Below are 14268 nucleotides of genomic sequence, written 5' to 3'. Positions count from 1 at the left end.
TTAAATTTTTTTTTTGAAAACAAAGGAGAAATTTTTGAAAATTTTTTTGAAAATAATTTTTTTGAAAAATTTTTGAAAATAAAACAAAAAGAAAATTACCTAATCTGAGCAACAAGATGAACCGTCAGTTGTCCAAACTCGAACAATCCCCGGCAACGGCACCAAAAACTTGGTGCACAAAATTGTGATCTCAGGCAACGGCGCCAAAAACTTTGTACGCACGTCTTACTAAATCGTTTTTCATTCACAACTTCGATACAACTAACCAGCAAGTGCACTGGGTCGTCCAAGTAATAAAACCTTACGTGAGTAAGGGTCGATCCCACGGAGATTGTTGGTATGAAGCAAGCTATGGTCATCTTGTAAATCTCAGTCAGGCGGATATAAAATAGTTATGGAGTTTTCGAAAATAAATAATAAATAAATAGAAAATAAAGATAGAAATACTTATGTATATCATTGGTGAGAATTTCAGATAAAGGTATAGAGATGCTTTCATCCCTCTGAACTTCTGCTTTCCTGCTGTCTTCATCCAATCAGTCTTACTCCTTTCTATGGCTGGCTTTATGTAAGGACATCACCATTGTCAATGGCTACTTTTCATCCTCTCTGGAAAATGGTCCGATGCGCTGTCACTACATGGCTAATCATCTGGAGGCATCACCGTGGTCAATGGCTGCATCCTATCCTCTTGTGAAAATGGTCCAAATGCTCTGTCACAGCACGGCTAATCATCTGAAGTTCTCGATCATACTGGAATAGGATTCACCCTCCTTTTGCGTTTGTCACTACGCTCAGCACTCGTGAGTTTGAAGTTCGTCACAGTCATTCAATCCCAGAGTCCTACTCGGAATACCACAGACAAGGTTTATACTTTCCGGACTCTCATGAAGGCCGCCATCAATCTAGCTTATACCACGAAGATTCTGATTAAGAGATCCAAGAGATACTCATTCAATCTAAGGTAGAACGGAAGTGGTTGTCAGGTACGCGTTCATAGGGAATGATGATGATTGTCACGTTCATCACATTCATGTTGAAGTGCGAATGAATATCTTAGAAGCAGAATAAATTGAATTGAATAGAAAAACAGTAGTACTTTGCATTAATTCATGAGGAACAGCAGAGCTCCACACCTTAATCTATGGAGTGTAGAAACTCTACCGTTTGAAAATACATAAGTGAAAGGTTCAGGCATGGCTGAATGGCCAGCCTCCAAAACGTTATCACAGGATCAAAATTACAATCCAGGATCTTCCAAAGATTTCCAATACAATAGTAAAAAGTCCTATTTGTACTAAACTAGTTACTGGGTTTACAGAAGTAAGTAATTGATGCATAAATCCACTTCCGGGGCCCACTTGGTGTGTGCTTGGGCTAAGCTTTAGCTTTCCACATGCAGAGGCTTCTTTTGGAGTTGAACGCCAGGTTTAACGTATTTCTGGCGTTCAACTCTGGTTTGTGACGTGTTTCTGGCGTTTAACTCTAGACAACAGCGTAGAACTGGCGTTCAACGCCCTTTTACGTCATCTAAACTTGGCCAAAGTATGGACTATTATATATTGCTGGAAAGCTTTGGATGTCTACTTTCCAACTCAATTAGAAGTGCGCTATTTTGAGTTCTGTAGCTCTAGAAAATCCACTTTGAATGCAGGGAGGTCAGAATCCAACAGCATCAGCAGTCCTCCTTCAACCTCTGAATCTGATTTTTGCTCAAGTCCCTCAATTTCAGCCAGAAAATACCTGAAATCACAGAAAAACACACAAACTCATAGTAAAGTCTAGAAATGTGAATTTAACATAAAAACTAATAAAAACATCCCTAAAAGTAACTAGATCCTACTAAAAACATAATAAAAGCAATGCCAAAAAGCGTATAAATTATCCGCTCATCAGGCAGCTATGGTAAATTATATATCAAATCGAAGTCCCGGACGTTAGCTTTCCAACGCAACTAGAACCGCATCGTTTGGACCTCTGTAGCTAAAGTTAGAGCCGTTTGAGTGCGAAGAGGTCAGGCTGGACAGCTTAGCAATTTCTCCAACTTCTTGTATTGCTTCCACTTTTGCATGCTTGTTTTCCATCCTCCAAGCCATTCCTGCCCTATAATCTCTGAAAGCACTTAACACACATATCAAGGCATCTAATGCTAATAAGAGAGGATTAATAATAAGCAAATATAAGATCAAAGAAGCATGTTTTCAATCAAAGCACATAATTAGGAAGGAAAATGTAAAACATGCAAATAGTATGAATAAGTGGGTAAAGTGTTGATAAAATCCACTCAATTGAGCATAAGATAAACCATAAAATAGTGGTTTATCAAGCACCCCCATGAGTAAAAGGTGGTGGAGTTCCCTCATTGTCCTATCTTTTTCAAGTTTTAAATAAGGAATTCTGCCTTTAAGTTTGCATTGCTTAGGTCTATGCTTGCTAGTCTAATGTCACTGCTGCATTTTCACCTTGCTTACTTGCATGCTTGTCCTTTTAAGTCGAATAAAAAGGGATGTTATGAAAAACCAGAGTGAGGTTCAAATTGTGGAGTAAGTTCTTAAGCTTGTGGTGAAGTAATTACTTAGCTAAGTTGGTTCACCAACAAGGTAGGAAGGCAACTATCTGTCCTGAATCATATGCTTGAAACACACCCCATGAGACTAGCTAAATAACAAGATCCTAATAAGAAAAGGGGAAAGAAAAATGAAAGTTGAGAAATAAAGAAAAAGAGTAAGAAATAAGGCTAGGCACCAAGGGTTGAATCTTAAGGCATGTGTCTGTGGTGCTTCTGTGTAAAGGATATACTTGGATGAATAAGCTCTCAAGGGTGCCTTATCACTTGGTAACCTGGGTTAACTAACCCGGGATTATTAGCTGAAAGTCCACTATCAAGAGTAACCTTTGCTATAGAACATTTAGTAACCCAAAGAGGTGCTAGACACCAAGGTCTCAAGAAGAAAAAAAAATAACAAACCATGTACCTGTGGTGTGTATGTATGGGGGAAAGAGACTTGAGGGAGTAAGTCCTTAGGGGTGTCTTAACACCCAGCACCTTGGACCAACTGGTTCGGGAGTGCTGACTGAAAGCTTATCTTAAAGAGTCGCCCTCTCACAAAGCACCTAGTCTAAGAACACAATTAAACCTTGAAAAGACAAAGGGATCAATGAATAAAAGTCTCATAGGGTGGAATCAAGTAAGTATTCCAGGGCATGATAAAGGTCTGAAAGCTAGTAAAGGAATGAACCTAAGTTGCTATGCATGAAACCCCATAAAACCAAGGATATGACTTCCACAATAATGACTCATTTCTCTTGTCATTTCATTCATCATTCTCATGTTTCAGTACTTGCTTAGGGACAAGCAAGCTTTAAGTTTGGTGTTGTGATGCCAGGACATTTTGGCCAGTTTCACTGACCTTTTCTTTACTGTTTTAGGGTAGTTTCATGCATTTTCTTAGTTAATCACTTACATCTTGATTCAAGCAAACATTGTGACTTTTATATGATTTTATGAGAATTATGCATGAATTGAATGATAACATGGATGATGCATGATCTCACGAGTTAGAACCTAGCTTTGATGCACTTTACTTGCTTGATTTCAGAACAAAGAAAGCAAGGAAGATGCCACGTTAATAGCCACGTTAGTCTAACTAACATGACCATTAACGTGGAATGGGAGCTAGCTTGCAACGTTAATGAGAAAAGTGATCGCCAATAACGCCTTCGTGAGCCATCATAACCTACGTTAGTTGCCACGTTAACTACATTAACGTGGAAACTAACGTGGAGGAGAAGTAAAGCTCCAACGTTAGTGGTAAAAGTGAATACCACTAACGTTGGAAAAAGGGGCACACTTAGCCACGTTAAGAGTCACGTTAATTATATTAACATGAACTCTAACGTGGAAGGAACAAAGAAGTGCCAACGTTAGTGACACTCACCTTTGTCACTAACGTTGGACCAAGCCACTATTAGCCACGTTAGTTGCCACGTTAATTACATTAACGTGGAAGCTAACATGGAGGAAAGAAATGATGAGCCAACGTTAGTGACACTCACCTTTGTCACTAACATTGGAGATGGCAATCACTACCACGTTAGTGGCCACGTTAATACAATTAACGTGAGGCACTAACGTGAGAAGGGGCGTTTGGAGCGTTAGTGACAAAGGTAAGTGTCACTAACGCTCTCGAGGCTGAGGCATGCCCACGTTAGGGGTCACGTTAGCTACACTAACGTGGACTCTAACGTAGGGAGGAAGGGCAACAAGCAAACGTTATTGGAAAAGGTGAATGCCAATAACGTTTGCGAAGGACCAAGAGGCAACGTTAGTGGTCATGTTAGTGCCACTAACGTTGAAGTTAACGTGGACCATCTTGGGTTAGAAACGTTAGTGAAAAAGGTGATCGTCACTAACGTTCTCGAACCCACATTTTCACTTAACGTTAACACCACTAATGTTCTAACTAACGTCCATGCCTAACTCACACTTTCTCTGCAAGCAAAGCTGAGCCCACTGAATACTGCAACTGCTTCAACTAAAGACCCAAAGGCCCATATTCAAGACTTGAAGAGCCAACTAGAAGATCAGAAGAGTAGTATATATAGGAGTAGTTTTGAACTAGTAAGGGAGCTTTTGGCATTTTGGAGAACTACACTCTGTATATTTTACTTTCTCTGCAACTTCTAGTTTTAGTTTTCATAATGTACTTTACACTTACGCTTTCCATTCCCATAGCTATGAACAACTAAACCCCTTTCATTGGGTTAGGGAGCTCTGTTGTAATTTGATGGATCAATAATAGTTTTCATTATTCTTCTTCTTTCTTTTCTCTTGATTTTACTAGAAAGCTTTCAATCTTCATCCTATTGAGTAGTTATCTTGGAAAAGAAGCTATTCATACTTGGATCTCTTCGGACCTTGGAAGAGGAATGAAGAGATCATGCTAGAAATGCTTTCTCATGTTGGACCAAATTGGGGTTTGGATGGATATGATGACATATAATCCTACCAATACTTTGATTTGGGAATACATGTGGTATAATCAGTGACCATACTTCATCTCTTCTCATGAGCAATTAGACCAAAGAATTGGCTATTGATCAATATTTGAGAGATTGGGTTGCCAAGGAATTGGAATCCAATCACTTAAGATTGCCAAGGAGATCAATGAATGCATTGATTGAGGAAGAGATGAGAATGAACTTGATCCGGAGAATACAACATCTCCTGAGCCCAATGAATCCCCCATTTCTGATCTTACCCATTCTCTTTACTTTCTGCCATTTACTTTTATGTTCATCTTCCCCTTTTCCATTTAAGATTCTGTAATTTACTTTCCGTCATTTACATTCAGTTCTTTATTTCCAGCAATTACATTTTCTGCCATTTACTTTCCCGCCATTTAATTTCCTGCAATTCTCCAATCAAATTCTACTTAGCTCAACTAGAACATTCCTCCAATTAAAGTTGCTTGACCAATCAATCCCTGTGGGATTTGACCTCACTCTATTGTGAGTTTTTACTTGATGACAATTCGGTATACTTGCCAAGGGAAATCTGTTGAGAGACAAGTTTTCATGCATTACGTGTACGCGTCCCATGCAAGTTCGCAGTATAAATAAATGGGACCGAGAGTCGCGATGGAGATGCGCGGGAGGGGTGCGTGGGGCACAAGCCACCCCACGTGTACGCGTGCTGCACGCGTACGTGTCCCCTAAAAATTTTTCAACCCACGCGTAAGCATCAGCGACGCTGATGAGTGGATAATTTATACTCTTTTGGCATTGTTTTTACATAGTTTTTAGTATGATTTAGTTACTTTTTATTATATTTTTATTTGTTTTTATGCAAAAATCACATTTCTAGACTTTACTATGAGTTTGTGTGTTTTTCTGTAATTTCAGGTATTTTCTTGCTGAAATTGAGAGACCTGGGCAAAAATCTGATTTAGAGGCTGAAAGAGGACTGCAGATGCTGTTGGATTCTGACCCTCCTGCGCTCGAGGTGGATTTTCTGGAACTACAGAGCCCCAATTGGCGCACTCTCAATTGCGTTGTAAAGTAGACATCTTGGGCTTTCCAGCAACGTATAATAGTCCATACTTTGCCCGAGATTTGATGGACCAAACCGGCATCTAAACGCCCACCAAAGACCCTTTTCTGGAGTAAAACGCCTAAACTGGCACCAGAACTGGAGTTAAACGCCCAAATTGGCACCCATGCTGGCGTTTAACTCCAAGAATGGCCTATGCACATGAAAGCTTTAATGCTCAGCCCAAGCACACACCAAGTGGGCCCCGAAAGTGGATTTCTGCACTATCTGCACTTAGTTATTCATTTTCTGTAATCCCTAGTAACTAGTTTAGTATAAATAGAACTTTTTACTATTGAATTAGGGGATTATGATATTATCATCCTTGGACTTGAAGGCTGGCCACATGGCCATGCCTAGACTATTTTCTCTTATGTATTTTCTACAGTAGAGTTTCTACACCTCATAGATTAAGGTGTGGAGCTCTGCTGTTCTTCATGAATTAATGCAAGTACTATTGTTTTTCTTTTAATTCACGCCTACTTCTTCTCCAAGATATACTCTTGTACTTAATGAAGTTAAGTCAGAATGAAGGGGTGACCCGTGATAATCACCCACTATCTTCATTACTCGCTTAGCCAAGATCCACGTGCCTGACAACCACAAAGCAGTTTACATGATGTTCAACGTAGTCATTGGACGACAGCCGGAGTATATTCTCTTGGGTCTCTAATACACGGACCAAGTACGTGAGATTAGGATCTTCGTGGTATAGGCTAGAACCAATTGGTAGCCATTCTTTAGATCCGGAAAGTCTAAACCTTGTCTGTGGTATTCCGAGTAGGATCTGGGAAGGGATGACTGTGACAAGCTTCAAACTTGTGAATGTTGGGCGCAGTGACAGTGTGCAAAAGGATAAGGGTCCTATTCCAACGCAAGTGGGAACCGACAGATGATTAGCCGTGCGGTAGCTGTACCTGGTATTTTTCATCCGAGACGAAAAATCCGACAGTTGATTAGCCGTGCAGAGATCGTACCTGGTATTTTTCATCCGAGAGGATCATACAACTTGCCATGGAAAGGAGCACGCATGATTGGAAGAAGACAATAGGAAAGCAGATGTTCAGAAGCAACAAAGCATCTTCACACGCTTATCTGAAATTCCCACCAATGAATTACATAAGTACCTTTATTTTATTTTATGTTTTATTTATCTTTTAATTATCAAAACCTCATAACCAATTGAATCCGCCTGACTGAGATTTACAAGATGACAATAGCTTGCTTCAAGACGACAATCTCCGTGGGATCGACCCTTAATCACGTAAGGTATTACTTGGACGACCCAGTGCACTTGCTGGTTAGTTGTGCGGAGTTGTGAAAAGTGTGAATCACAATTTCGTGCGCCAAGTTTTTGGCGCCGTTGCCGGGGATTGTTCAAGTTTGGACAACTGACGATTCATCTTGTTACTTAGATTAGGTAATTTTATTTTATGTTTAAGCTTTTATTCTTTTATTTTCAAAAAATAAAAAAAAATTAGCTTTTGAAAAATTCAAAAAAAATTTCAAAAAAAAAATGTTCTTCAGAGTTTTTAAGAATGAATTCTAGAGTTTCATGAGATATGTTGAAGCCTGGCTGGCTATGAAGCCATGTCTAATCTTTTGAACCGAGATTTCCACTTTCCATTGGAGAAAGGACATGTCTGTAATTGTTATGCTGAAGCTTGGCGGGCCATTTGGCCATGTCTAATTCTTTTGGACCGAAGCGTTAGACTAACATTGCACAAATCCTGGAATTCTTATTAAAAAATTTGAATTTCTTTATTTTCTTTTTCTAAAAAATTTTCGAAAAATACAAAAAATTAATAAAATCATAAAACCAAAAATATTTTGTGTTTCTTGTTTGAGTCTTGTGTCAAATTTTAAGTTTGGTGTCAATTGCATGTTTTTAATTTTTCTTAAATTTTCAAAAATTCATCATGTGTTCTTCTTTGATCTTCAAATTGTTCTTGATGAATTTCTTTGTGTGATCTTTACATTTTCATGTTGTGTTTGGTATGCGAAATCGTGATCATTCATTCCTTGGTAACGGCGTCAAAAGCTTTATACGCACGTTCATAATCTTAATTCTTTGTCACAACTTTGCAAAACTAACCAGCAAGTGCACTGGGTCATCCAAGTAATAAACCTTACGTGAGTAAGGGTCGATCCCACGGAGATTGTCGGCTTGAAGCAAGCTATGGTTACCTTGTAAATCTCAGTCAAGCGGATTCAAATGGTTATGGTGAATTGATAATTAAAATATAATTAAAATATAAAATAGGATAGAAATACTTATGTAATTCATTGGTGAGAATTTCAAATAAGCGTATAGAGATGCTTTTGTTCCTCCTGAACCTCTGCTTTCCTGCTGTCTTCATCCAATTATTCCTACTACTTTCCATTTTGAGTGCAGGGAGGTCAGAATCCAACAGCATCTGCAGTCCTTCTTCAACCCCTGAATCTGATTTTTGCTCAAGTCCCTCAATTTCAGCCAGAAATTACCTGAAATCATAGAAAAACACACAAACTCATAGTAAAGTCCAGAAATATGATTTTTATTTAAAAACTAATAAAAATATGCTAAAAACTAACTAAATCATACTAAAAACTATGTAAAAATAATGCCAAAAAGCGTATAAATTATCCGCTCATCACAACACCAAACTTAAATTGTTGCTTGTCCCCAAGCAACTGAAAATCAAATAGGATAAAAAGAAGAGAATATACTATAAATTCTAAAATATCAATGAAACTTAGCTCCAATCAGATGAGCGGGACTAGTAGCTTTTTGCCTCTTGAATAGTTTTGGCATCTCACTTTATCCATTGAAGTTCAGAATGATTGGCATCTATAGAAACTTAGAATTTAGATAGTGTTATTGATTCTCCTAGTTCAGTATGTTGATTCTTGAACACAGCTACTTTATGAGTCTTGGTCGTGGCCCTAAGCACTTTGTTTTCCAGTATTATCACCAGATACATAAATGCCACAGACATATAACTGGGTGAACCTTTTCAGATTGTGACTCAGCTTTGCTAGAGTCCCCAATTAGAGGTGTCTAGAGTTCTTAAGCACACTCTGTTTTTGCTTTGGACCTCGACTTTAACCGCTCAGTCTTAAGTTTTCACCTAACACCTTCACGCCACAAGCACATGGTTAGGGATAGCTTGGTTTAGTCGCTTAGGCCAGGATTTTATTCCTTTAGGCCCTCCTATCCACTGATGCTCAAAGCGTTGGATCCTTTTTATTACCCTTGCCTTTTGGATTTAAGGGCTATTAGCTTTTTGCTCTTGCCTTTTGGTTTAAAGAGCTTTTGGCTTTTTCTGCTTGCTTTTTCTTTTTCTTTTTTTTTTCACCAATTTTCTTTTCTCTCTTTTTTTCTTTGCAAGCTTTTGTATTCACTGCTTTTTCTTGCTTCAAGAATCAATTTTATGATTTTTCAGATTATCAAATAACATTTCTCCTTTTTCATCATTCTTCAAGAGCCAACAATTTTAACATTCATAAACAACAAATTCAAAAGACATATGCACTGTTCAAGCATTCATTCAGAAAACAAAAAGTATTGTCACCACATCAAAATAATTAAACTAGTTTCAAGGATGAATTCGAAACCATGTACTTCTTGTTCTTTTGTTTTTAGAACAGTTTTCATTTAAGAGAGGTGATGAATTCATATGACATTCATAGCTTCAAGACATAGACACTTAAACACTAATGATCATATATTAAAGACACAAACATAAATGAAACATAAAGCATAGTAAACGAGAAACAGGAAAATAAGAACAAGGAGATTAAGGAACGGGTCCACCTTAGTGAGGGTGGCGTCTTCCTCTTCTTGAAGAACCAATGGTGCTCTTGAGCTCCTCTATGTCTCTTCCTTGTCTTTTTTGCTCTTCCCTCATAGCTATTTGATTTTCTCTAATCTCATGGAGGATGATGGAGTGCTCTTGGTGCTCCATCCTTAGTTGTCCCATGTTAGAACTTAATTCTCCTAGGGAAGTGTTGATTTTCCCCCAATAATTTTGTGGAGGGAAGTGCATCCCTTAAGGTATCTCAGGGATTTCATGGTGAGGAATTTCCTCATGCTCTTGTTGAGGTCCATGATCTCTTGTTTGCTCCATCCATTTCTTGGTGATGGGCTTGTCCTCATCAATGAGGATGTCTCCCTCTATGTCAATTCCAGCCGAATTGCAGAAGTGACAAATGAGGTGAGGAAAGGCTAACCTTGCCAAAGTGGAGGACTTATCAGCCACCTTGTAAAGTTCTTGAGGTATAATCTTATGAACTTTCACTTCCTCCCCAATCATGATACTATGGATCATGATGGCCCGATCTACAGTAACTTCAGACCGGTTGCTAGTAGGAATAATTGAGCGTTGAATAAACTCCAACCATCCTCTAGCTATAGGCTTAAGGTTCGGTCTTCTCAATTGAACCAGCTTGCCTCTTGAGTCAACTTTCCATTGAGCTCCTTCTACACATATGTCCATAAGGACTTGGTCCAACCTTTGATCAAAGTTGACCCTTCTAGTGTAGGGGCGTGCGTTTTCTTGCATCATTGGCAAGTTGAACGCCAACCTTACATTTTCCGGACTGAAATCTAAGTATTTCCCCCGAACCATGGTAAGCCAATTCTTTGGATTCGGGTTCACACTTTGATCATGGTTCCTCGTGATCCATGCGTTTTTATAGAACTCTTGAACCATTAAGATCCCGACTTGTTGAATGGGATTAGAGAGAACTTCCCATCCTCTTCTTCTAATCTCTTGTCGGATCTCCGGATATTCGCTCTTTTTGAGCTTGAAAGGAACCTCAGGGATCACTTTCTTCTTGGCCACAACTTCATAGAAGTGGTCTTGATGGACCTTTGAGATGAATCTATCTATCTCCTATGACTCAGAGGTGGAAGTAATTGCCTTCCCTTTCCTCTTTCTTGAGGTTTCTCTGGCCTTAGGTGCCCTTAGTGGTTAGGGAAAAACAAAAAGCAATGCTTTTACCACACCAAACTTAAAATGTTTGCTCGTCCTCGAGCAAAAGAAGAAAGAAAGAAGGAAAAGAAGAAGAAAAAATGGAGGAGAGAGAGAGAGGTGTGTATTCGGCCAAGGGGAAGAAGAAAGGGTTGTGTTGTGTGAAAATGAAGAAGGAATGAGGGGTTTATATAGGAGTGATGGAAGGTTTAGGGTTCGGTCATGGGGTTGGGTTTGGGTGGGAAATGAATTTGAATTTGTAGGTAGGTGGGGTTTTTGGGGAAGAGAGGATGGATGTGAGTGGTGAAGAGGTGATGGGGAAGAGTGATTGAGGTGATTGGTGAAGGGTATTTGGGGAAGAGAGTTATGAAAAGGTGTGAAGAGGAGAGAAGAAAAGGTGGGGATCCTATGGGGTCCACAGATCCTGAGGGGCTCCTGTGGGTCCACAGGTCCAGAGGGGTCAAGGACTTAGTATCCCTGCTCCAATTAGGCGTGCAAAACGCCCTTAGAATGCATGTCTGGCGTTAAACGCCAGCTTGGTGCTTATTTCTGGCGTTTAACGCCACTTCCATGCTCTGTTCTGGCATTAAACGCCAGTCTGGTGCTTGTTTCTGGCGTTTAACGCCAGCTTGATACTTCTTTCTGGCGTTAAACGCCAGTTTGATGCTTCTTACTAGCGTTTAAACGCCAGTAAGTTCTTCCTCCAGGGTGAGCTATTTTTAATGCTGTTTTTCATTCTGTTTTTTTATTTTTCAGTAGTTTTTGTGACTCCACATGATCATCAACCTAAAAAAATATAAAATAACAATAGAAAATAAATAGATATAATTAAATAACATTGGGTTGCCTCCCAACAAGCGCTTCTTTAAAGTCAATAGCTTGACAGTGAGCTCTTATGGAGCCTCACAGATGTTCAGAGCATTGTTGGGACCTCCTAACACCAAACTTAGAGTTTGAATGTGGGGGTTCAACACCAAACTTAGAGTTTGGTTGTGGCCTCCCAACACCAAACATAGAGTTTGACTGTGGGGGGGCTTTGGTTGACTCTGCAGTGGGAGAAGCTTTTCATGCTTCCTCTCCATGGTTACAGAACGAGAACTTTGAGTTTTAAACACTAGGTTGTCCTCATTCAGTTGAAGGACCAACTCTCCTCTGTCCACATCAATCACAGCTTTTGCTGTGGCTAGGAAGGGTCTTCCAAGGATGATGGATTCATCCTCATCCTTTCCAGTGTCTAGGATTATGAAATCAGCAGGGATGTAAAGGCCTTCAACCTTTACTAACACGTCCTCTACTTGTCCATAAGCCATTTTCATGGATTTGTCTGCCATTTCTAATGAGAAATTGGCAGCCTGTACCTAAAAAATTCCTAGTTTCTCCATTACAGAGAGTGGCATTAAGTTTATGCTTGACCCCAGGTCACACAGAGCCTTCTCAAAGGTCATGGTGCCTATGTTACAGGGAATTAAGAATTTACCAGGATCCTGTTTCTTTTGAGGTAATTTCTGCATATCCAATGCATTCAGTTCATTGGTGAGCAAGGGAGGTTCATCTTCCCAAGTCTCATTACCAAATAATTTGGCATTCAACTTCATGATTACTCCCAAATATTGAGCAAATTGCTCTTCAGCAATGTCTTCATCTTCTTCAGAAGATGAATAGTCATCGGAGCTCATGAATGGTAAAAGGAGGTTCAATAGAATCTCTATGGTCTCTAGATGAGCCTCAGATTCCTTTGGTTCCTCAAAGGGAAACTCCTTATAGGTCAATGGACGTCCCAGGAGGTCTTCCTTACTAGGATTCACGTCCTTCTCCTCCTCTCTAGGTTCGGCCATACCAAGTAAGGTTATGGCCTTGCACTCTCTTTTTGGATTCTCTTCTGTATTGCTTGGGAGAGTACTAGGAGGAGTTTTAGTGACCCTTTTACTCAGCTGGCCCACTTGTGCCTCCAAATTTCTAATGGAGGACCTTGTTTCATTCATGAAACTTAGAGTGGCCTTAGATAGATCAGAGACTATATTTGCTAAGCTAGATAGATTCTGCTCAGAATTCTCTGTCTGTTGCTGAGTGGATGATGGAAAAGACTTGCTATTGCTAAACCTATTTCTTCCACCATTATTAAAGCCTTGTTAAGGCTTTTGTTGATCCTTCCATGAGAAATTTGGATGATTTCTCCATGAGGGATTATAGGTGTTTCTATAGGGTTCACCCATGTAATTCACCTTTGCTATTGCAGAGTTCTCAGGATCATAAGCTTCTTCAGAAGATGCCTCTTGAGTACTGTTGGATGCAGCTTGCAATCCATTCAGACTCTGAGAAATCATATTGACTTTCTTAGTCAATATTTTATTCTGAGCTAATATGGCATTCAGAGCATCAATTTCAAGAATTCCCTTCCTCTGAGGCGTCCCATTACTCACAGGATTCCTTTCAGAAGTGTACATGAACTGGTTATTTGCAACCATGTTAATGAGTTCCTGAGCTTCTGCAGGCATTTTCTTTAGGTGAATGGATCCACCTGCAGAATGGTCCAATGACATCTTTGATAATTCAGACAGACCATCATAGAATATGTCCAGGATGGTCCATTCTGAAAGCATGTTAGAAGGACACTTTTTGGTCAGTTGCTTGTATCTCTCCCAAGCTTCATAGAGGGATTCACCTTCTTTCTGTTTGAAGGTTTGAACATCCACTCTAAGCTTGCTAAGGTTTTGAGGAGGAAAGAACTTGGCTAAGAAAGCCGTGACCAGCTTATCCCAAGAGTTCAGGCTATCTTTAGGTTGAGAGTCTAACCATATTCTAGCTCTGTCTCTTACAGCAAACGGGAAAAGCATAAGCCTGTAGACCTCGGAGTCAACCCCATTGGTCTTAATAGTATCACAGATCTGCAAGAATTCAGTTAAGAACTGAAAAGGATCTTCTAATGGAAGTCCATGAAACTTGCAATTCTGTTGCATCAAAGAAACTAATTGAGGCTTTAGCTCAAAATTGTTTGCTCCAATGGCAGGGATTGAGATGCTTCTTCCATGTAAGTTGGAATTTGGTGCATTTAAGTCACCAAGCATCTTCCTTGCATTGTTGTTGGGTTCGGCCATGTCTCCTTCTTTTTCAAAAATTTCTGTCATATTTTCTCCAGAGAGTTGTGCTTTAGCTTCCCTTAGCTTCCTCTTCAGAGTCCTTTCAGGTTCAGGATCAGCTTCAACAAGAATGTTCTTATCCTTG

The 14268-nt window shown here is 39.6% G+C and overlaps 1 non-coding gene across 1 annotated transcript; it reads left to right on the top strand.

Moving 5' to 3' along the window:
- Positions 1–13640: 13640 nt before the first annotated feature.
- On the top strand, positions 13641–13748 carry LOC112753947 (small nucleolar RNA R71). Its single transcript, XR_003178307.1, has one exon. It is a non-coding gene; the product is annotated as a small nucleolar RNA R71 (small nucleolar RNA).
- The last annotated feature ends 520 nt before the right edge of the window (positions 13749–14268 follow it).

The sequence above is a fragment of the Arachis hypogaea genome, chromosome 15 (genome assembly GCF_003086295.3).
Source record: "Arachis hypogaea cultivar Tifrunner chromosome 15, arahy.Tifrunner.gnm2.J5K5, whole genome shotgun sequence".
Taxonomy (NCBI): Eukaryota; Viridiplantae; Streptophyta; class Magnoliopsida; order Fabales; family Fabaceae; genus Arachis; species Arachis hypogaea.
Note: the sequence above shows the minus strand (reverse complement) of the source record. Positions and strands in the feature narration are given on the sequence as shown.